Source organism: Athene cunicularia (assembly GCF_003259725.1).
Source record: "Athene cunicularia isolate RWA chromosome 3 unlocalized genomic scaffold, athCun1 chr3_part1, whole genome shotgun sequence".
In the NCBI taxonomy this organism is placed as follows: domain Eukaryota; kingdom Metazoa; phylum Chordata; class Aves; order Strigiformes; family Strigidae; genus Athene; species Athene cunicularia.
Genome location: NW_020799097.1, coordinates 44,646,619 through 44,668,534, shown reverse-complemented (window position 1 = coordinate 44,668,534; position 21,916 = coordinate 44,646,619).

Sequence of the window (21,916 nt, the reverse complement as noted above, 5' to 3'; positions counted from 1 at the left end):
GTAGGAAGAAGTGGAAACTAAACAGAACTATCAGGAATGGCAAAAGGCAAATTAGCTCTGAAATTGAGAATAAAAATTTCTCTAGAATCTGAAACTGAATATACAGTAGAGCAGCACCTGAAGTAAAAAGAAAGTCTCAGACCCTTTCAAAAGGATTTTGTTACAGACATAATTCAGGAAAGAATGAATTCATTTAAAGGTACTTCCTTAATCATGAGATTCTGTCTTACAGGAGAAACGAGACCTACAAAAATAATTAGGGGCATGGAGTGAATTCATTTACAAGGGGAAAGATAACTAGTTATCTTTGGTAGGTGATGATTAAGAGTGGGAGAGGGATGCATAATAAGAATTTACAAATATTAGAGGCATAAATATAGAAAAAGAAGATTATGAATATGCAGTGCAGTATTTTTAAATCCAAGGACCAATGTTTGGGCTGTAGGTGACTTATTTGCTAAGGGGAAAACCACATGATATAAAGCTTTTTTCTAGGTGTGTTACTGGTTCAAATCTGTCCCTGGTATGACATAACTTTATAATCTAAAGACTATTTAGGATTCTGCTTGAAAAAAATTTACTCCTGTTTCAGAAGTGTCTTCATTACAAAGGCTGAAGCCTGGACCAGCACTGCTGCTCATTGCCTCAACAGAGCAGTGGATGGCACATGCAGACCCTTCCCAGCCCTATGAAAGTGGGGTTTATTGATGTGGGAAGTGGAGGGAGCCTTGCACCATCCCTGTGCACTTGTACCTTTACTGGCCTCAAAGAACTTTGTCACATGGGAGTGTCAGAATCTTATTTCTGATACATTGGGCAGGTAATTAGTGAAACAGAACGTGATTTTATGGATCCAGATTTCTGCAAAAGTTGCACACATATTAAAGCCAGTGTGAAAGGTTTTGCAGGAACAGATTTTCATTTATTGCACTGACATATAGAGTTATGGATATGAAATTTCAGACAAAAAAAAATTATTATGGTCCTCTCCAATATAATTCTAAAGTATAAGCCTAATTGGAGTGTTCCCCACCGACACCCAGACCAGCACTAGGATTTATCAAAAATGTCTCTGCTTAAGGACTGATGACAAAGAGGCACCGCAAGCCAGTAGCCTTCCCACTTGCCTCACTAGCCACAAAAAAGAAGTCTCCAAATCTAGAAAGCTCTAACCTGTTTTGTTGTGTAATCACAACTGAATTGCATATATACCCATATACATACTTACTGTATGACCTATATGGACATCCAGAGAAAGGCTAAGAAAATAATAAAACAATAATACATAGCAGTAGCAGGTAGTCTGGATGCTTCTAGCAACATCTATAAGTTTATTAACATACTCTTTCAAAGCAGACTGGTAGCAGAAATAAAAGCTGCTTTTTAAGCTACTTCATATTTGACAATCTGCCGTGTACACCTATACTAATCCAGGTGACACAAAATACCTTTCTCAGAAATGCTGAGCATCAAGTTGGTTTAGAAGGGGGAGAACAGATAAGTCATTTGCTGAATCTGAGGGAGGTTTGTAGCATCCTTCTGTTGCACCAGAACACATATTGCATTAAGACTCTTTCAAGTAGGTATTGTTTTGCTGTGAAAGGTTACTGAAACTTAGAGTTTCAGAAAAAATTGATTTGATAATAATTAAATACATTCCAAGTAGGGACAAGCTTATCTCCTCTAAGAAATATAGTGTCCTTAATTTCCCAGTTCTCAGATTCTTTCCCAGACCATAACATGCGTGCTCCTTTTAAGCAGAAGTCTCCACTGGTTTGGGTTTTATTGTCTTTAATCAAGCAAATCCACCCCCTGCATCAATTAAGAACTGAAGAATTAGCACTTAGTGTCATAAAAGTATGTATTTTAATTTAATCTACAATGCATAAATTGATGACATAAGGCAATCTGCTCTCCTCATCTTCTGCCCCTCTCCCGCTCCCTCCATCCTCCTGCCTGAGTAATATGGTTCAGAGCAGAAAAGGTTAGGATTTAAATGCCTGTGTGAATGAAGTCTTTTTTTTAGTGCAATACAAGGTCTTCTTTTTTCATGATTTGAAAAATCAGAATAGATTTTTTCATGTCTCCTCCTTCACCATAGTTAACTCTTCTCAGTGTAAAATGTGATCTATCCGTGTTTGAATTATCTTTATTATTGATAAGAACAGGTTTTTAAAGGGAAGATGGAAGAATACAGTGATCCTTGACTGTTACTGGTGCTCTAAGCACAGATTTTCTGGAATTTCCTCTAAAATGTCAGAGGAGTTTTTCTTTGGGTTTGTTTTTTGTTTTGTTTTGTTTTGGTGTTTTTTATATCTTTTCACAAATTACAGAGTGCAGAGGATGGGGAGACATTATCCACTGTACTACCTGTAAGGGAATGACTGTTTCTGCTGGCCTTGTGGATTGAAATGAAGCTGCTTCATATTTCTTTTTCAGATCAGTCATTATGGTTTGGAGACTCTCTTTTGTTGTCTGATGCAGTCCTATTTTCTATCTTACTAGCTGGTTTTCCTCTGCAAAGGTGGCAGGGAACATGCATAGATGATATAAAATGGCATACCTACCCTGACTTGAAAAGAAGTTTCTTTACACCAGCTGCAGATTTACTGAAGAACAGCTTTTCTGCTGTTTTGGGGGAGGCCGGATGGCTTGATAACAACCAGAAAAAGAAATGTCATTACTTGCTTTGCTCTCCATTTTATCAGCATAATAATGCTTGTACTGTTCAAGGCTTCTCTTTCAGTCCTTTGCTGTCAATACATTTCAAACCCAGCATCTAGTGGTACAAGCCAATTAAATCCCAAATTCACTTGTCAGAGCATTCCCTCTATGTGTCTGCCATGTTCCGGAGCCAAGTTCTTCAGTTTCTTGGGTTTAGTCCAAGAGGAAACATTAACAATAAATAACTACTAAGATCTGTATGCTGGGAATTAAAACAATATCTATTACAGGCACTCCACGAAAATGATCTTGAAATACATGATGTGAAAATTAAATAAAACCAGTAAGAATATTAAAGCTCTGAAGAAATAAATGGAATGACTGCTGAGGGAAACTGAAAATGAGGTGCCCAGTGTTTTTCAACTGTTCAGATTTTTTGGCAACTTGCGCAGTAAGTAAATGCTTTAAATCAGAAAATTTCCAAACAACTTTCAATTGCCTTTAAGCATGTTTTGGACTCAGTTCTCAGTGTGGACAAATGTCAGAGAGGAGAAGAAATCTGGCTCAAAAGTATGAAGTATGAGTATTGAAAAAAACTTATATGCACAATATGTGACTTTCTATTATATTTTTAACAACATTTCAAGGTTGGATACATAATTCATGGTATTTTGGATATCTTGAGAGAAAGTAGAGTGTTGTAAAATTTCTGGATCAGCATCTCTTGGCTTGGGAATGGACCCATACCTCTGAAACTTTTTCCATTCCCTTAAAACTGTTCTGAGTGCAAAACTCCAATGCTATGATCCAAAGCTCACTGGAATAAAAAAAAAAAAAATTCCCCTTCTCCCAGAATGTGCTCTGAATCTGCCTGCATTATGTAAGGGAAGGGATCTATTCTTTTATGTGGAAGTGGCTATTTAGATATATAAGACAACAAAGCAGCATCCATTTCAGTAATTTCCTCATTCAGAAAGAAGCAATTATCTCCTTGCAGAAGGGACCACACTCTTTCAGGGTCTTTTTTTTTTTCTGTTGTTGTCATCTTTTTCACGACAGCAGCAGTTGCAACAGGAGAAGGGGTGGCAGGCATCATGACTGGTGGGCACCTTTGTTTTGGCATTGTGCCAAGCCCCAGTTTTAAGGTGAGGTGTGGGCAATCGCTGCCTTTCTCGTATCCTGAAGGCACGGGTGGCTCCCACACTGACCTTGCACGTGGTTTGTGTGGTGTTTGCAGTGCTCATACCTATGTCTGAAACTCCTCAAAGCATCTAGAAGGAAATAAACCTCAGTGCTAGTAAACTCCTGTGGGTTTTTTTTTCCCCCTTGGGTGGCTTGAATCTGTTCATTTTTTCCTGTTGGAAATGAAAACTGAGCTATATGTAATTGTATACAGCTCCCAGTCACCATGGCATTGAGGTCAACCCAAGCTAAAACATGAGTTGCCTCTCCAGGCTCACCTAGCCAACAATCATCCCGAATCCAACTGAAAACGGAGCCCTGTGCAAACACTTGAGCTGTAATCCTTTTCATCCACACTGAAAAGCTTTCGACGCGGTGTCAGCCAGTGTCTCCCGGTCCCACCAGCACCAGGCGGGTCTGCTGTCGTGCTGGGGCTGGCCGGCTCACTGGGGTGCTTCACCCCTCTCCCGCCTCAGCCTCCGAAAGCGCGGTGTTCCTGTGGCTGGGGCACCTGCCACCCGCCTCCCCACAGGGGCCACCAGGGCTTCTCTTCATCACAGTCTGCTCGACAGTTGTCTCTCGACTGGAGATACTCAGGGAGGCCCTTGAGCACGAGACCTGGCCACAGGATAAAAGCTGCAAGGTAAATAATAGCTGTTATTCTCAATCCTCTACATACAGAGTTTAAGGCAAAAAAAAAAAAAAAGGGAAGAAAGGGAACGTGAGTGCTGTGAAAATAAGTAGTGTACTGCATACTTAAGACTTTAAATAAAAAATGCTGCTAGAAATGAAAATAAGGAGTAGGTAATGTCCTCACCATCAGCAATGAAATATTCCTTTAATATCTCTTTCTCTCAGCTACTCTTACAGCTGTTTCAGAGCCTTGTGGTCTTGCTGCTTTTCATATATTGCTGGTGGACTAGGATGAGTTGAGTCCATCCAAAGCCTATTCCTTCCTTCACGTAACCCCAGAACCAAGTCAGGATCTCAGAGGACTTCTGGGCCACCATGTCCCTCCCTTGGTGCTCCCTGTTCTCCCCAACAGACTGATTTACAGCTAGGCAATGGTATAAACATCTGCCTTAGAGGTTCTTTAATCCAGTCCTTGAGGGCAACTGAACCTCCTGGACCTACAGTTCCTTGCAGCGTGTCTTCTTTCTGTATTGTATTGTGATGATAAGTAGCTGCAACATTCTCCAGGGCTCAGTCCTGCACATTTTCCCTTTGCAGAGGAGTTCACCGAGAGAACAAGCCTGTCTGAAGTGAGAAGGAGATAACCCATACCAAGATGGCTTGCTTGACTCTCTTCTAAATAAACTCCCATAAGTACTGCTAGCGCTAGGGAGTGCCAATTAAGAGCAATGTGAAATCTTTGTAAACGGTGACTAAATGATGGAGACAATAACAATGTAAATAACTTGGTAATTTAAATAGCTGGTTTATAAATAAACCAAAGCCAATATATATTCCTGCTGGTCTCTAAAGAAATTAGACCAGTAAATTCCTGTGAATCACAATAAGGAACATATTTTGTGTATTTAAAATAAATCTCAAAGCTGCATGATGAAGTACTTTTAATTATTGTAGAGTGGTACAGGCAGCAGCTTTATATATTATATCTCTCCAATCAATAAGAAAAGAAATGCTTTGCAGGAACTGATGCTGTACCTTTGCAAGAAAATAAGTTGTACTTCAGAATAAAAAGTAGAATGCTAACCTTAATTTGTCCTTGATGGTCATTTTATTTGACAAGTATCTTAAAATTCAGTTGGTTACCTCATGAAGGATCACAGTGCTTAGAAGAATGCATTGTACCTTAAACTGGGTAAAAGTTCGGTGGGTTTTGCATTTTAGTTGTAGCTGATAAGGAAAAAAATGCAGAAATATTTTTATTTGACGTTATAAGAAACATGTATGAAAGCAGAGATAACTTCTCTAAACATTCTTTTTATTTAAAAAAATATGAAAGGAACTCTGTAAGGTGGGCACTTGAGAATGGTATTTTATTTTAAAAGAAACGAAAAAATGCTCACAGTAGGCAAAATCCCCAAATGGAGCTTGTAGCCCGTTGCATTCAGCGGGTAGCCTGGATTGTTAGCATAATAGTAAAACTCCAACAGTGACACTTGAAGCAAAACTTTATGCATTTTTAAAGACAGCTAAAAAAACCCCCTGACTTCGATTCTTGCATTCTTATTTTCAGACATGCCACTGGAAAAAATAACCCAATATATAGTCTTAGTAACTAATGTTAGCAGTCTGGAATTATTTCTGAACAACTCTGCAGCATGGACACTTGAGAGATATTGGTCCCATCCAAGGTCACTGTAGATCTGTTTTTCAGAAAGCCCAACTTGCTTATAGGTGGCTTCACATTTAGATAACCACATCTGTCCTTCTGCAGCCCTTTAAGGATCATTCTTTTGCTTTGCAGTCATTCCTAAAACAAGTTTCATACTCCTCCCTACTCGAGCAAGTAGTGCTTATGCTATTAGAAAGGAATAGCATCCTCTAAAAATGGTTTAGTGGCCAAGATACTCACAGAAGCCCCTAGTTAATGTTCACACTGACCATGCTCAAGGGAACCGGCTGTACACTTGGGGGTACCGGCAGAACTTGATCCCGACATGTGAGAGGGTGGCTCATCTCCAGACCTGGAGTTACAGTGCTAAACTGCATTAGGTTTCCTTCTTTCGGTGATACAGGGCTTTCTCTCAGGACAGCCTACAGCTGCTTGGGGCCAGCAGCAGAGGCCACAGCCTGAGTGCTTGCTTATCTCCTGATACTGGTGTGTATTTTGTCCCGGAAATGGCCACTATTAACTGTTCATTGTGCCATTTCACACCTTGGGTCTCTCTCAAGCTCCAGCTGTGGTTGTGGATTACTTCAAACTCATCAGAAACAGGCATCAGCTCAGGGCAGCTTCAAAGACATATTCTCCATTTAACCACCATAGAATATTTTGCCACTTACTTTCTAATTTTTGTCATGTTTAGCACATCTGGCAGAGTCGTTGCCCTCATAACAACTGACATTTCAATGGCACCTCTGTGCCAGGGTATCCAAGGCATCCAGCAGTCTTTGCAGAGAGCATCCTGCTGCCCCTAGGGCAGCAGTTATCAGTGATTCCTTGGTGAAACCGGTCCAACCTGTGCTGCAGGAAGGCTGGGGATGGGGAGAATGAAATATGCAATTTTAAATTGACCCCAGGGCTAACATTATCCTGGGAGGAAGTCCTTGATAATTTTAATGACCGTAGCAATTCAGGAAGAAGCCTCTCTATTAGATCTCATTCCAGTGCAGAATCTTCTCAATGCTGCACTGCATAGCAAATGGCTGTGAGGAGGTGTCCTCTGCCCAGCCTCTCCATCCTAGCTCTGCCCCTGCTGCCCCTCTCCTCCCACAGGGAAAAGGGTCACACACGGGAAAATGGTAATAGGTGGCCCAAATCTTCAGATACCAGCTCTAAATTTCTCTCTGTCGCCTGCATCTATATTAAAATGCCCTGCCCAGGTAGCACTGCCAGTCAGAGCGGTGTGATTTCTCATCGGAGGGACAGCAGCAAGGCAGCACTTTCCCCAAGAACAGCTTGGGTTTTGGCTGTGGGAGGAAGGGGCATTGATTTCAGAAGACGTATAGGAACATCCACAGGAGCACCTTCCCAGCCTGGTGCATTAATCCTTACTGTCTGATGAGAGACGGATGCACTGCTTTGAAGGAAAATAGAATTATCTCCTGAACTACGGCGCTTGCTGCAGCTCTCTTCCTTTGCCTACACAGCCTGCCAGACAAACTCCTCGCAGAAATCACTCTGTTTGGTTGACAAGAGTCGCTGTGATCACAGTCCAAGGCGACATGTTTGCAGTTTGCAGGAAGCTGTGGGTTAAAGTACAATTGACCTTCAAAACCCACCAGCACAGGCAGTGCTTCGCTGGAGTGAAATGCAAGGCTAATTTATGAATGGGGCAACTCATCATCAGCATTTTAATGAATAAACGATGTGCCCATTCATTCTTTTTCCATTTCCAAGTGTTAATAAACAGCCCAGTGATAATTAACTGAAATTTTACCTTTATAGAAAAGTGGCACTTCATAAATATCAAATTGTGCTATTATCGTACATATCTGCTGGGTTTTCATGAATATATAAATTCGGCAATTACCTCTAGAACTGTTTGCTAAAATGTAAAAGCAGGTTAGTGAAGAAGAGGAAAGTCATACAGCAATTAAAATTTGAGAAACAAACAAAACGTCCTCCTGATTCAAAAATTCAATGATAGTAAACAGGGCAATGCAATCAGGAAGGAAAACCCTGCTCTAATCAGCAAAGGTGATTTTTCACATAACTCGAGGTGTGGTGGAGTGAGAGGTGGTGACACCTGCCTGCAATCAGCTGGGCAAGAAGGCACTGAGGATCCAAAATTCCTGACCAAGGAAGCAGAGCCTGGAGTCGCACAACTACATCAGGTCACCTCCCTTTTAGAGAACAAACAGAAGCCCCCGAATTTTTAAGCCTTCCTAGAAAATTACCCTGCAAAAAAAATATGAACTGACCTTTACCAGGGCTGGGCTTTGCACATCGCTGGGAGAGGTGTGAGCTGCTTCTCTCATCTCAATGAGATGCTAATTCCCATACTCTCTGCAGAGAAACACCAGGTCCTGGTGGAGTGAGAGGCTGTGGAAGAGGAGTGGAAGTGGGGAGTGGGACCCTCCTTCGGCACTTGGGGCATCCCTGAGTGACTGGGAAAAAGGAGGAGGTGAATGTTCCTCTGAATTTTGATGAGTTGCAGGGCAGAAGGGAAAGAGCTCAGGTCTCATCAGATTGTGACTGCCATCCTGGACTGTAGTCTCCTAAAAACTAAAGCATGAGTAGATGCTTGGAACAAGATTTCAGAAGAAAATGGAGAATACAGGAAGCGATGCTGGCTACCACAGAGACAAGTACATCTGCCTGTACTGTTCAGCCAGTGTTGAATCGGAGCTGTGTTTGGGCCGGAGCTCCCGAGGCCGTGGCAGCACTGACTTAGTTTGGCTGAGTCTGCCGCAGTGCGGTGCCTGGCTAACTGTTGGGTGTGACATGGAGACACCGTGCCCAGGTCCTTGGTTTGGTTGGTTCAGTATCTCCTTCATCGAGGGGGGTGGTGGGGGACACCTACAAATTGGGCTACTGACACCAGGGCAGGGAGTGGCACAGACATGTTGGGCCAGAGGGTTAAGGCTAGAATCTAACATGTGTTGTTTCTTCACATTGCAAAGAGGTACATGCCCTCCCTGGGGACAGTTCTTCTTTACCGAGGGGAAAATCTGGTCTCTCTCACTTCCAGATGAGCAGAAACACCTGAAGGACAAGGAATAGCACTGAGACAGGAAAGGGGGGAAGAGGTATTTCTGGGTTTTCAGACACACTGCATGGCTCATATTGTTATTTCAGACACAAACTCGAATTCTGACTCTGGGTGGTGAGCACAGGGACTCCCTCCTGCTTCATACTCACATGCACAAACTGAGCAGCACTGTGCTATGGTCAGGCAACTGCTACAGAGCACTTGTCGGTGTGCAGCAATTTTCCACCAGCATGGGCAATGAGGAGATTATCTTGCCCACAGCAGGTGACAGTGTTGATTCATGGCTCAGACAGAAGCGGTTGCTTAGCTATGCAGCTGCCATCCCCCGGCTTCCCACATCTCCATACAGTTCCTGAAGCCAAGACTACTCCAGCAAGGGAATGCACTGGGCCTAGAAAGGCAACTTCCTTTGATGAGGACCTTTCAAACCTCTTTGACCTGACCTCACTGACAAAAGAGCCCTTCAAAGAAGATGAACTGTTTCATGTGGCAGCAATTTCTCATGTCAATCAAAAAGATTTTTTTTCTTACAGCAACAACTCTCTATCCTTTCCCCACAAAATTATTCATTTTAATACAGCTATCCTCTTCTCTACAGTGAACACCCTTGGGTAGCATCTTCCAGTGTCTCACAGACACATTCTTCAATTCATATTTCCATATTATATTTTCTTTTAAAAGGGGGAGAAAGGGAATGAATTGAGCTTTCTTTGATTAAGAGTCTTCTTTTGCATTTTTAAAACACACATCTTCTAAAGAGCAAGTTCCTGCATGAGATCTGGTGGTCTTCTGAATATCTTTTAAGAAATAGATGCTAAACTTCCTTTTTTTTTTTTTTTTTTTTTTTTTTTTAAAAATTTAACTTGGTTTTCTGCCTTAAAATATTGCTGCAGCAGTATTTGAACTTCTATGACACTGGGAGATACAAGTCAAACAAATATTTCTGATGTTGAAGTAACTATTAAACTTCAATGTGGATCCATAACTTTGAACCATATTTTAGCCAGGAAGCAAATAATATGGATGCACAACTCAGAGGAAGCCATAAAAGCTGCTTTAAAATGGCCTACAATAGATTTTCAGCACATAAAATTGTCCTGCATGAAAGTCCATTCTCTCACATTTCTCCCAGGCTCAGAAGAATCCTCAACCTCCTCTGTGACCTCTACATCTTTGGGAAGGAGAGGTTTCCTTCCCAATGACATTAAGCATTTGTCCTGATCCTTGTGCAGGAAATACAAAATAAATTCTCTAGTAGGTTAGTTTAGAAGAAAAGCCTTAATCTGTTTAGAGGTTGGGAACATCTCAAGAGCTTCAGTTGACATGGATGGATGGTCAGGGAGTCAATGAGGTGGTCAAATACACATGCATGATTTAGTAATATTGTCATTGCTCCAGGACTTTCCTCACAGTTTCACGTTCTGCCATATGGCCATCATTACCCCAAATGTGTGATATGCCTACGTGTTGAACATGTTCATAAACAAAGCTGTATGTAATGCCTACAGTTATGACTATATAACTATTTTCACCTTTTCATCTGCTTCTAATTTTATTATTCTTTACCCCTCTTTTGTAACTGTCAGTGTTTTCTCAATTCTGTAATTATTTATTTATCCATTTATTTGGAAAATGAGCTGGCTCAGGCATTTTTTAAACTTAAAAAAAATCCAACACTTTTTAAAATGAGACCAAACTTGTCAAAACAAACAGAAACTTTTGAGAAAGGGGATATGTAGGACAGCAAAATGTGCTTCCCATCAGCTGGTAGAAATTAGCTGCGATTTGAAAAAATGGTAAAGGTTTTTTTAAAATGTTCTCTTTTTTTGCATGCTCTCTGCATTTAATAATGTGCTGTGATCACAGCCTAGCAGTTCTATGGGAATGCCTAGTGTAGGAGTATGTAAATCACACCCTGCTTTTCTCAATGATTATTGGAGTTGTAGGGAAAGCTTTCCGCTAAGCTACCAGAAGGATGCTTGTCACTGCCAGTGTCCAAGTTTTATTCATGTAACTCAGGAAATATTTCCATATAACTCAGGAAGTTTTAGATTAAATGAAGCAGTAACTTCGATCTTGGGTTGTACCTTCTCAACAGTCCCAGGTGCCTTAGTGCTAACAGATCTAGGTATGTGGCAGAATAGGTCTATTCCTGTCATTTTAAAGAAAAAAAAATCCATAGGAATTCTCCCAGAATATTATTAATGTAGCAAAACCAAAGGTTCAAAGGCAGGGAAAAAGGGTAAAAGTGGCAGCTGAACTTTAACTCCAGTCTCTGAATTAGGCTTTTAATTATGTGATCAAGCAGTCCTGCGCAGAATTCTAGGTCGCTGTGAACACTGAAACCTGCTGACTATTTCTTGCACCTATCTGCCTCAGCTATCCCCGGACACTGTGGGATGAAAGAGTGGGAGCCTCCTGACTTCACAAGTCGCAGTTAAAATGAGGAATACAGCTATGAGCCAAGGCTCAAACTGAGCTGTTCACACAGCTGCAGTTTTTATAGAGGGCAGCATTACTTTTTCTATGGTATACCAATGGCTGTGGGAAACTGAGGCTGAGTTTCAGTTGTTGATCGTTATGCAGTCTTTATATTATGTCAAAATGTAGCTAACTTGAATATTTCTTTAAAGGGAAAATGAGCATTTGAAAGAGGCTGTAGCTGAGACCTTTGGTCCGAGCTGTTTGTTGTAACTCTTCTTTGGAAAAGTAGAGACAAGACAGGAATTCTGATCCAGTTTTGCAAGGAAAAAAAAAGACTTAAACCTGTACTGCCTGAGATTCCATCCATTCATCATTTCTTTAATCCACTGATGATTGATGTAAACAAGTTTTATCAACAACAGCTCTCAGAAATGTGAGTTTATTAGAAACTAAAAAGCAGCATCTGCAAAGGGAAGAGGAATTCAGGGAAATGCTGTGTTGGAGATTTCCTCAGGGAGGATCTCAGCAGCAGGAGTCTGAGTCCAGCAGTTACCTGCGAGGTTTGGTTGCCAGTTGGTCAAGCAGGAGGTGCTCACTGGCCAGCTGGTCTACACCCTCGTCCCTTGGAACCGGCCAGGGCGTACGCTGCTGCTCGGCTGGCACAGGGTATGGCGGAGAGATGACAGTCTTGGGAGAGGTGGAGGATGAGGAGGCGAGGGGAGGATGCTGTGGGAGCGTGTCAAGACCATAGGAAACACAGTGAGGATTTGGGATGGTGGCGGGAGAGGAGGAGGGAACTAGGAATATAGGACAAAGTTTCATAGTAAACTAGGTTTCGTTAATGATGCGGCTCTCAGAACTGCTTGTTTTCTAACTTGCAAGAGTCTGTCAAATGATGTCTTTTTTTCTCTCTTAGACTTTTCTCCTCATTACTGTGTTCTTTTCTTTATTGCCATCCCATGCTGTGACTTTGATTCTCTGCTCTGAGTCACAACATATCCACTGCCGCTTTATATTTTGAAATGCCTTCACATCAGCATTAATATAAGAATGCATTTTGGCATAATAATTGCATCCAGTTATTGACCACATAATCAATAACCTGTGCTGCCATTTAAATCAAATCATTAACCAAAGCAATAAAAACTTAAATGTATAGATCTGTAAATGGTCCTAACAGTTGCTTTATATTAAAGGGAAAAAAGGGACTTGAGTTTGGGATTTTTTCCTTCCATTCATATATAAAGCTGCCAAATAAGATGTTTTTATCCTTTTGTTCATCTCTCAAGCAACCTCAGGTTTAGGCACAAATTACTGCAAGTGTCAGGCTGGGCTCTCGGGAAGCTGTGGGCAGCAGTGGAGGGGACTGTAGGCCATGTCATGCCTGGATTACACTAGCAGAGTGATCTGGAAACCGCAGTCACACGTTACACTCCGTGGATGTTTCCGCGAGCCTTGCGCTTGCTCTCAAAGCAAAAATCAAGTTGTCAAGGGTTGTGTCTGTGCTGCTAAATAAAGCAGGGCTTGGGAGCAAGTTTGACTGCTGGCCATCCAGACTAGTTAGATATTAGCTGTTAGCTCACACCTCGGCATATGTGCCAGCTTCTCTCCCTCGGGAGTACAGGGATGTGGCTGGCCCATGCGCTTGGCTGGCGCTATCAGAGAGGACACACAAGATTTGGGTCCCTCTGTCCTGTGGGCATCCAGGATTCTCTCTCCAATGCGTCTCCCCATGCAGTCACAGCACAGAGCCTGAGGCTCCAGCTAGGAAAACATCACTGTCATGGGCTGTAGACCCTCATGATTCAGTGCCAAATACAGCTATGACAAAGCCAGAATGTCACATTTATATACTAGGCTTGTAGGAGCATTCCACAGGGCCCAAGGGAGAGCCAGAGCCTAGTGCCATGCAGCTGGTAAGCCTGTGCCTTTTTGAGCCGCAGAGCCAAAGAGCTCCTGGACCTGTTTAATTTAGCAGTACAGATACAGCTGCTGTGACTAGGAGTGTAAACATTTCAGATAAAGGATACTTCTGCAAGGGTGCACGAACTGGTGCAAGGTGATGCATTGAGCCCTCTCATCCCACTTGCAAAGGTGTCTGAGCTTTATATATATTTTTAAGCTAGATCAGACTTTCAGTACTTAATTTTGATGCCTTAACTGAACTTAATTTGCAGTCACTATTAATGCTCAGCATTATGGAAACTAAGACCTTTTATAGAGAATTACACCAGGCATCTAGAGAAGCCTTAACTCATTGGTTACTTTTGAAATGCCTAGCCTGAATTTCTGGCTCGTTTGCTCTCTTCTCTTACTATATGATATATCATTGTGGTATATAAGAATTTCTCACTGCTGTACTTTCTCCAAGAGCCTGACTCAGTTCTTGCTCATTCCAGTTTAAAGAAGAATCACTCCCACTAATGGTAAGGGGGTTTCATCAATGTAAAGTTTCAGTATCAATGTACACGAAATTAGAAACAGACAGCTGGAGTTTCAGGGGTCAACAAGAAATCACACTGGCGCTGGTACTCACCTCCCCGTACTCGCTGTCAAACTGACGGCAAGACAGCGAGATGTTGTTTTGCACTCTATGCGGGGTGTATCGGCTATGACGGACGTGTGCACATCCTTAAAACACCTCCATGATTCTGAGACTACTTGTTTGTGTGGAGTGCTTTAGGAGATCTGTGTTTTAGAGATATTTGAGAAAGTAGAAGACAGTGCACTGCTTTGGTCCCTTTAAGTCTTCTTTTTATGTAACAGAGACAAAACTGTTTCTGTTTATCAAAGCCAGCTTTGCGCTGTAAGCATCGCACCCATAGTTCAGGCTTTGTGGTCTCACCCCCTCAACCGAGATCTTCTCTTGATTACAGGCTTTCCCTCCTCCTCCCCTCCTTTCCCCACCTCTTGGGTGAGCAAAAATTACACCACATCCCAGAATAAATGAAAAAGGAGAAGAAGTCCTCAGGGCAGTTCATAGCTGCATCTCAGGCAGGGCAGTTCCCAAATCCCCCTCTCAGGCGTCTCTCTTGCCTCTGTCTCTTGCCTCTCACCCCAGGGCTGCATGAGTTTTTTCACAATTCATCTGGAGCTTTTATAATCAAAAGGTCAAATCTATAACTCAGTTGTTAATTTACTGTACAATGTAAATGTAACCTGCAAGTATAACAGAGAAGCTCGAAGTCTGGACCCTGATCTGAAACATTTTATGTGTGCTTTTAAAACCATAAGCAGACCACAAGCAGTCCTCCCCTACCAGTTCACAGATCTTTTTTATATCTGACTGCAGCATCTGCTGGTAATGTTGTCTACATATATGTAAGCTTTGTTCTTCATGCATATTCATGCAGTAGGTCATTTATACACAGCATAAACAATAACAGACCAAGGACTATGTCTGATGGACCCCAACAGGACTAGGCTGAAAAGAAGATTTAGTGCTTCTAGTAACAATATTTTGTTGGCAATTTGACAGCTTTGACCTAAGCCAAGTGACAGCGTTAGGTGATACACAGTATGCTGACAACTTATTACATAAAGTATCATGGTTGGCTGTCAAAAGCTTTCTTGGAATCCAGAAATATAGCTCTGGCCAATTTTTATGGCAGTGAAAATGTGTTCAGTAATTTCTACCAAGGCAGTTGTTGAGTGGGGAGGCTGAAAGACAGGACTGATGGAGAGTTATTTGATAACAACAACAAGTTGTCCACCTGCAATCAGGCAGGTTTATCCACATGGTTTTGTAACCTTCTTGGCAGTGACTCAGATATTACAATACAGTCCAGACAATTCCCATTTCTTTCTGGGAAAAAACATAATCACAGCAAAAATAACATACTCCCTATTTCCTTTTTAATCTGAAGATGAATTGGGAAGGAGTGGCAGTGTATGGGAATAAGAAAGCAATGCGAGTTGGATTCTGTGCCTCAGAAATACAGGGCACCTCATTTTATGCCTTGAAGCTGTGAGGACTCTGAGGGCCAGCAGGCGTTGCTCACCCTTGTATGGCCCTGGGAAGCTTAGGGACATTAGCAGAGCCAAGGATTTGGCAGACCCAGAGGTCTGTTTTTTCAGTAGTGATTTGGAAATACAAAATCACAGTTCTTCATACTCTTTTTTTCCTGAAGTTTTGCTTGCAATAATAAAGAGAAGATTCTTAGACTGTGTCATGCAGTTTTGTGAGGAGAAGTATTGATATGACAGGAATGGTCACTTTTGGGTAGTGAAAGACCTCAGTGGCTCTCCCCAGCATCCTTCCCTTTGCCCCTGTTAAGGGAAGGGATCAGCACATGTCCAAGTAGCTGGAAGGACAGGCAGTGTTTTGAGAGGGGCAGATAGCTGCACTGCAGAGCGTAAGTCAGCAGGCACATGATTCACATACTCATCAGCTCAGGTATCCTACCAGGTCTGTTCAGATCTGGGTTTATTTTTGATGTGCCTTTTGATACAGCGGTTGAATTCTCTGAGTTACAGAGGTTCCCGAATACTTTTAAAATGCAAATCAAGCTCAGTGTAATAGACACATGCTCTTATTTATAAACCTTAATCTTGTTCTGACCAACACAGCCATTGCTCTTGTAGAAAAAGAACATTAGCCCAGGGAATTACTTTAAATTAGTATGATTTAGGCTGGGGAAAAAAACAGGAAGATTCACTGTCCAGGGGTGCATCAACAGGCAACTGGCCTCCAGCTTTGATCCCTTGGATCTGATAACTCTGCTTCAACCTGGTTTGTAGGATGTGGTGGGGAAACAAAGTGACACGAGCCCTGACTGAAGGGAAGGCATCGAAGTTATTGCCAATGGCCTTTCCTTTACGTGATGCTAACCCATCTCTGTATAGCCTTGTAAAACGAACGGGTACAACGAGTGAAGCAACCACAGGCAACAGTTTTTAACTGCCTGCACATGATCAGACACACAGACCCCTTCTTCTGGCATGTCTAGCACAGTCTTAATTAAGGAAGTCAGGAGCTGGAGTTGAAAATATGGTATCACATTTCCCATAATGTGCGAATTGATGGTTTCCTACAGTCAGTGCCGACAAAAATCTTCCCTTCCTCCAAGTTCAAAGTAACTGTTGAATATACAGATGGGCCGTATCTACACCTTTCCCCTCACAGTGAAAAATGCTTTAGATGATTAAGAATTTAAACTGTATTGTGAGTGAGAACCTTGGCTGTTTTATGGAATAAGGGTTTCCTTAGAAACCGGGAAAAGTAGTTTAGGAGCAGACGTTTATGAGGGCGAATATGTACACCATCAATTAACACCTTGTTTCCTTCACAAGTTCAGTTATATTTACAACACTGCTATGAAGCAGTGAAAGCAGACAGTTTTGTATGTGCATCAGGGCTGTGAAAGATAGACTCTGCGCTACCAGACAAACAGGGATTCACACCATATGGCTGGTTCAGGAGTTTTGACCGATTTAGAGCAAATGCATAGTAATTTCCCACTGGGGCCGGGTTAGGATGAATATTAATACAGATCAGAAATGACAAACAGACAAATGGACAAAGATTGTCCCCAGATTACACCAGCCCCCCAGCCTTACAATAGATTTTAAAGCTGTTTTCTTGGCAAAGTCTGCAGTTTGCACCTAATTTCCATGGTACTTTACTTACATCAGGTCTCTGTAAAATCCCACCAAATGTTTCCAGCTCCAAGTGGCAGATCATCGGCTGTAATTTGATATCCAGAAGAGTTCATAGGCTGAACATGTTTAAAAAGCAGCCAAACAAGGCAAAAGCTCAACAGCTAACAATGTTGAGGAGGCTGTAGACACGGAGCTTGGCACTGACAAACACTGCTGTCATCCCTACCTTTAGTGCTGGTTTTATCCAGAGACAGTTTTATATCAAATGTGGTGCTGGAATACCAGCACATTGCACATACATATCCTGAGAGGCTGCAGTACTAATACATTACAAATAACATAGCAGTTCAGCTGACAAGCAGAAGAATAAACTACTGTGGACCCAGCTGACATAAAATTAACCCTGGTTTTATCCTTTCACTGAAGGAGATTTATTCTCCTTCTTTGCAAGAAGATTATTTAGAAGATAGTTTATAATTGCCTATGAGGGTCTCCTCAATTCAATTCAATTTCTGATCAGCTTGTGTAGTGGAAATAATGAATTATTAGGTTTGAGTCAAAACTTGAGTTGCATATTTGGTGCTAAAAATGGACATTTTGAGGTGTAGTCCTCCACCTCTCTTGCGTCAGAAGCGCAGCACTGCATTCAGCTCCACGGAAAGCAAAGGTGCCACCATATAAAGCACTGTTCCTCAGCTTCTGGAAGAAAGCCCTTTTGGAGATGACAGCTGAATGGAGTTGTATCCCAACAGCCGTGTGGATCTGATCTGAGTACTCACCACCTGCAGAAACAGAACAGTGTAAGCCCCAGCTACGCTTAGGGTACGTTGATCCTCTCTCTATGGAGAGATTCTGTTTTCAGCTGACAAACTGTAACCACGTGAGTGGAAATTTTTCATTCAATGGCTTACTTCAGGATGGCTGAGCTGAAAGAATTCAATTAAAAATGACTCAGCTGATTCTGGGGACAGGTTAGTAAAATGACTGGTTTTCTCTGTTAAAAAAAAAAATCATTTATTTGAAGAGCTCTCTCATGCAAATGCTCTGGAGTGGTGCCTTCAAATTTGGCAGGATGCATGACTTTTCTATACAAATTTGGTTTTTTTGCAGTTATTCTGAATATTCTCTTATGTAGGTCTTTTAAAATCTGCAATTAATACACACCCTCTAATGCACAAGTCTGTTTTCTAAAAACTGAATTATTAAGCATGTTGACGTGGGGATTTTCTTGTGACTTCTTAATTTTCTTATTTATTCATTCTCTATTTGGATCTTAGGTACTACCGAGCTAGAGTAGTCATGTTGTATGCATTTTACTTCCAAGGAGAATATATGAAGGAGCATTAAGTTATGAATTCAAAACTTAGGCAATACCCCAAGTTTAATTTTCCCTTGCCCACCCAATGTACATAACAGATTGGGTGAAGACGACCAGCAACTTTATTTCAGCAACTATGTGCAGTTTAATTTCCTCTCCCTTGTTTGGCATGCTTTATTTTTTATATGCTGTATTTTCTAAATGTTGTTCACATTCTGGTCCAAAGGCAAATTTTCTGATTTTTTCATGACTTGCAAGATGTTCCTCATGGGTGTATCTTCATGTTCCAAACACAAACTTAATTTTTGTAACACTACTGGCATCAAAGAGGGCTGAAAAGACTATCACAGCCTGGAAACCATCTTTTCTGGAGATCCACTGCTTCATCACTACCCACCACTTCCACAGCAGAAGAGGCTTGGTTTTTTTCTTGCTTCTCAACCAGAGACTTGGTTGGGTTTTTTTTTTTTTACACAAGCTTGTTTCAAAATCTATTGGCATCAGCCTTGTGGCAAAAAATGCAGCCATGCAACTAACATAGTTAACTATGATGAGTTCATATCCAGGGCTTTCCAAACAATCACCTCAGCTGTTGCATAACCTATTTTTATGAGTTTGATTTTCCCGCCTTTGAAATACTCTCATTCAATGGTTGTGCAACAAGTAGACTGCTATCCATTAACAAAAGAAGAAAACATAACAGACCTAAAATCCTCATCCTCAGAAAAAATGTCTCCACCAGCTTTAGATGCCAAAATGAAAAGCAGTTGTGAGAGTCTTATATTTACATAACAAACGGGAGAAAAATAACCCCACATGACCAGGCTACGGTTTCTTTTGAGCTACTGCAAAATTGCTCCTTAAGAATAAATGCACGTAAAGGGCCTCCTCCTGAATGGGATCTATGTGACTGCATCCTGTGACCCTTTGCAAACAGGAGACCTCAGCTTGCAAAAAATACAGTAGGCTTAAAAATCTGAGCAGCCTATCAGAGTCTGGCTGAGACAGACTCCATGAACTGCAGGACTTGCTTTTCATCAGCAAGGCCGTTGTTCACCTCCTGAACGTTTCAATCAGCCTGCTGGCAGATGTGCTCCTGTACAAGCCTGTGTGCTCAGCCCCACTGTGGCTTCCAGCATTGTTTGGCAGCACCGCGGCAGAAGTGAGACAAAGATAAATGGAAGTGCAAAAGCTATATTTACACAGCATTTAAACACACTGTATACTGGAGACTGAAGGGCTTGCTGATAGGCGACACTGCAGGTTTCAATAGGGAGCAACATCTAGTAGAGCCCTTATGCCTCATTCAGGTCATGCGGCTCCCATGACTTTACCTAAGGGTTGTTGTTTTGCCTGAAAAACATTTTTTTTTTGTGGGTAAAATCCAGACAACAGTGAAGTTTAATGCCTGAACAAACAGCAAAGCAGGAACATTGCTCTCCCAGAAATGTTCTTCAACTATTCAAAGATGATCCAAATCTAAAGAGAAAATAAACGTGAAAAGGAACATGCACAGAAAGCACAGATCCAGAAAAAAAAAAAGGTTACTTTAAATATACGTTGATTTTGAAGCAAGAATAGAAATATTACATTAATTTTTCATCATTTACCATTCAAATAACTTCTCCGTTTGGCATACCTTTAGACATTAGTCTTACACTTCATGGAGTGTTAATATTAAAGCTGGAAGAACATAAATCTGCAGGAAGTATTTGTAACACAACAGATTTTCACTGATAAGCTTTTTTTCAAATTCACATAACACCAACAAAACTGGAGTAAACTTACTATAATTTGAAGACTGTCAATCTATTTTCATCATAGGATGACTTTGGAATTTTATGTTGAAGACTGGAATAAAGGAGCTATCAAGAGATATTACAAGGTATGTCATTAATGAACAATATTTTACTACGCAGATATAAAGAAATCACCACACTTACCATGTCTCCTTTCATTAAATCCTTTCATCTGTTGTGAGTCACTGACGGAGAATACAGAGTATGAATGGCACTAAACACAGTGATATAAAATAATAAATAAATTTTCATTGCAAAAGATTATTTTAACCAGGTCTTCCTGGCTGGTGAATAGAATGTTTATGGCACCAAGGCAGTCAATGCTGATGTTACTGCTTTGTGAGTGCAAGGGACAAAGGACTGTTAATGTTACCAGCATCTCTGTTAGACATTAAAGAGAGAGAGAGGGATGTGGGTCATGCATGTTAGTTGTACAAGTAGTGCTTAACCACCTTGAAGAGCTGTATTAATTGTTCCACCACAGCAAATGAGGTGGGATTCACCTGCCTGGCTGTTCCCTGCAAGCAGGTCTGTAGAGGTTTGTGAGAACTCTGGCCATAGTTGTGGGGTGTTATTTTTTCTCAAAAGCCAGTTCTGATCCTCAGAGGATGCATTCCTGATGAGACTGCATCCATGGAGAGATGTGGGGGATGACTACAGACAAGTATATCTGCTCCCCCATCATATGCTGCGGGTTACAGACCCTTTGGTTCCTGCTATTCCTCCCTGCTCATGAAACTGTGCCTGCCTTATTGTAGTGCAAAATAATTCAGCAGAAATAAAAGTAAAATACTTCAACCAGATGAAATTTAAATAGTATAAAATTGTGATTTGTGAAGCAAAACTGCTGAATGAGTAAAAAAAAAAAAAAAAAAAGAAGCATGAAAGATTTCATATCAGTTTTCCCATTTCAAAAGGCTTGCCTGTAGAATGACCTATCCAGCATTCTTCAGGCTTTAATTAATTAAAAGCAGGGAGAAAGTTAGGATTTTGGCACAGGATAAATATTCCAGACTTGAACAGAAGATGTTGCTTTAATGACCTGGACACTATCCAGGAAGTACGCAAAGGCTAGCAGGCACTTCTGACAGCTAATATATCTGATAAAAAAGAGCATTCTGGCCAATTAAAGAACTGGGGTAGAAATAATGGTTTGTCACCAAGTGTGTAACTGAGGCCAATTGGTCCAGATTAACCAATGGGTTATCCTTTGTAAGTGAATTTAAAGGTCACGATGAGCTGTCTTGGTAGGTAAAAGATAAAAATGTTAAATTAATATGGTGGCAAAAGATTTTCAAATGTGAGACATGGAGATAAAAATTAGATTTGCAAATCATGCAAAATCACCTGGAGTGGACTAAGCAAATTGCTCTTATGGCAGAAGGTCATTAAGAAAAAAGTGTGAATTAAAATATGAATTTCTATCCACTGTAGAAAGTAGAAGCTTTCTTTAAGTATTCATAGGCAAATGTACTCCTGAAGGACTTTATTATAAACTAACGGCTGGGTGCATATACCTCGGTATTCTTGGGGGAAGCAAGGTGGGGCTCTTTGAGGGCAGTCTAGTTTCCACCTTCTACAGT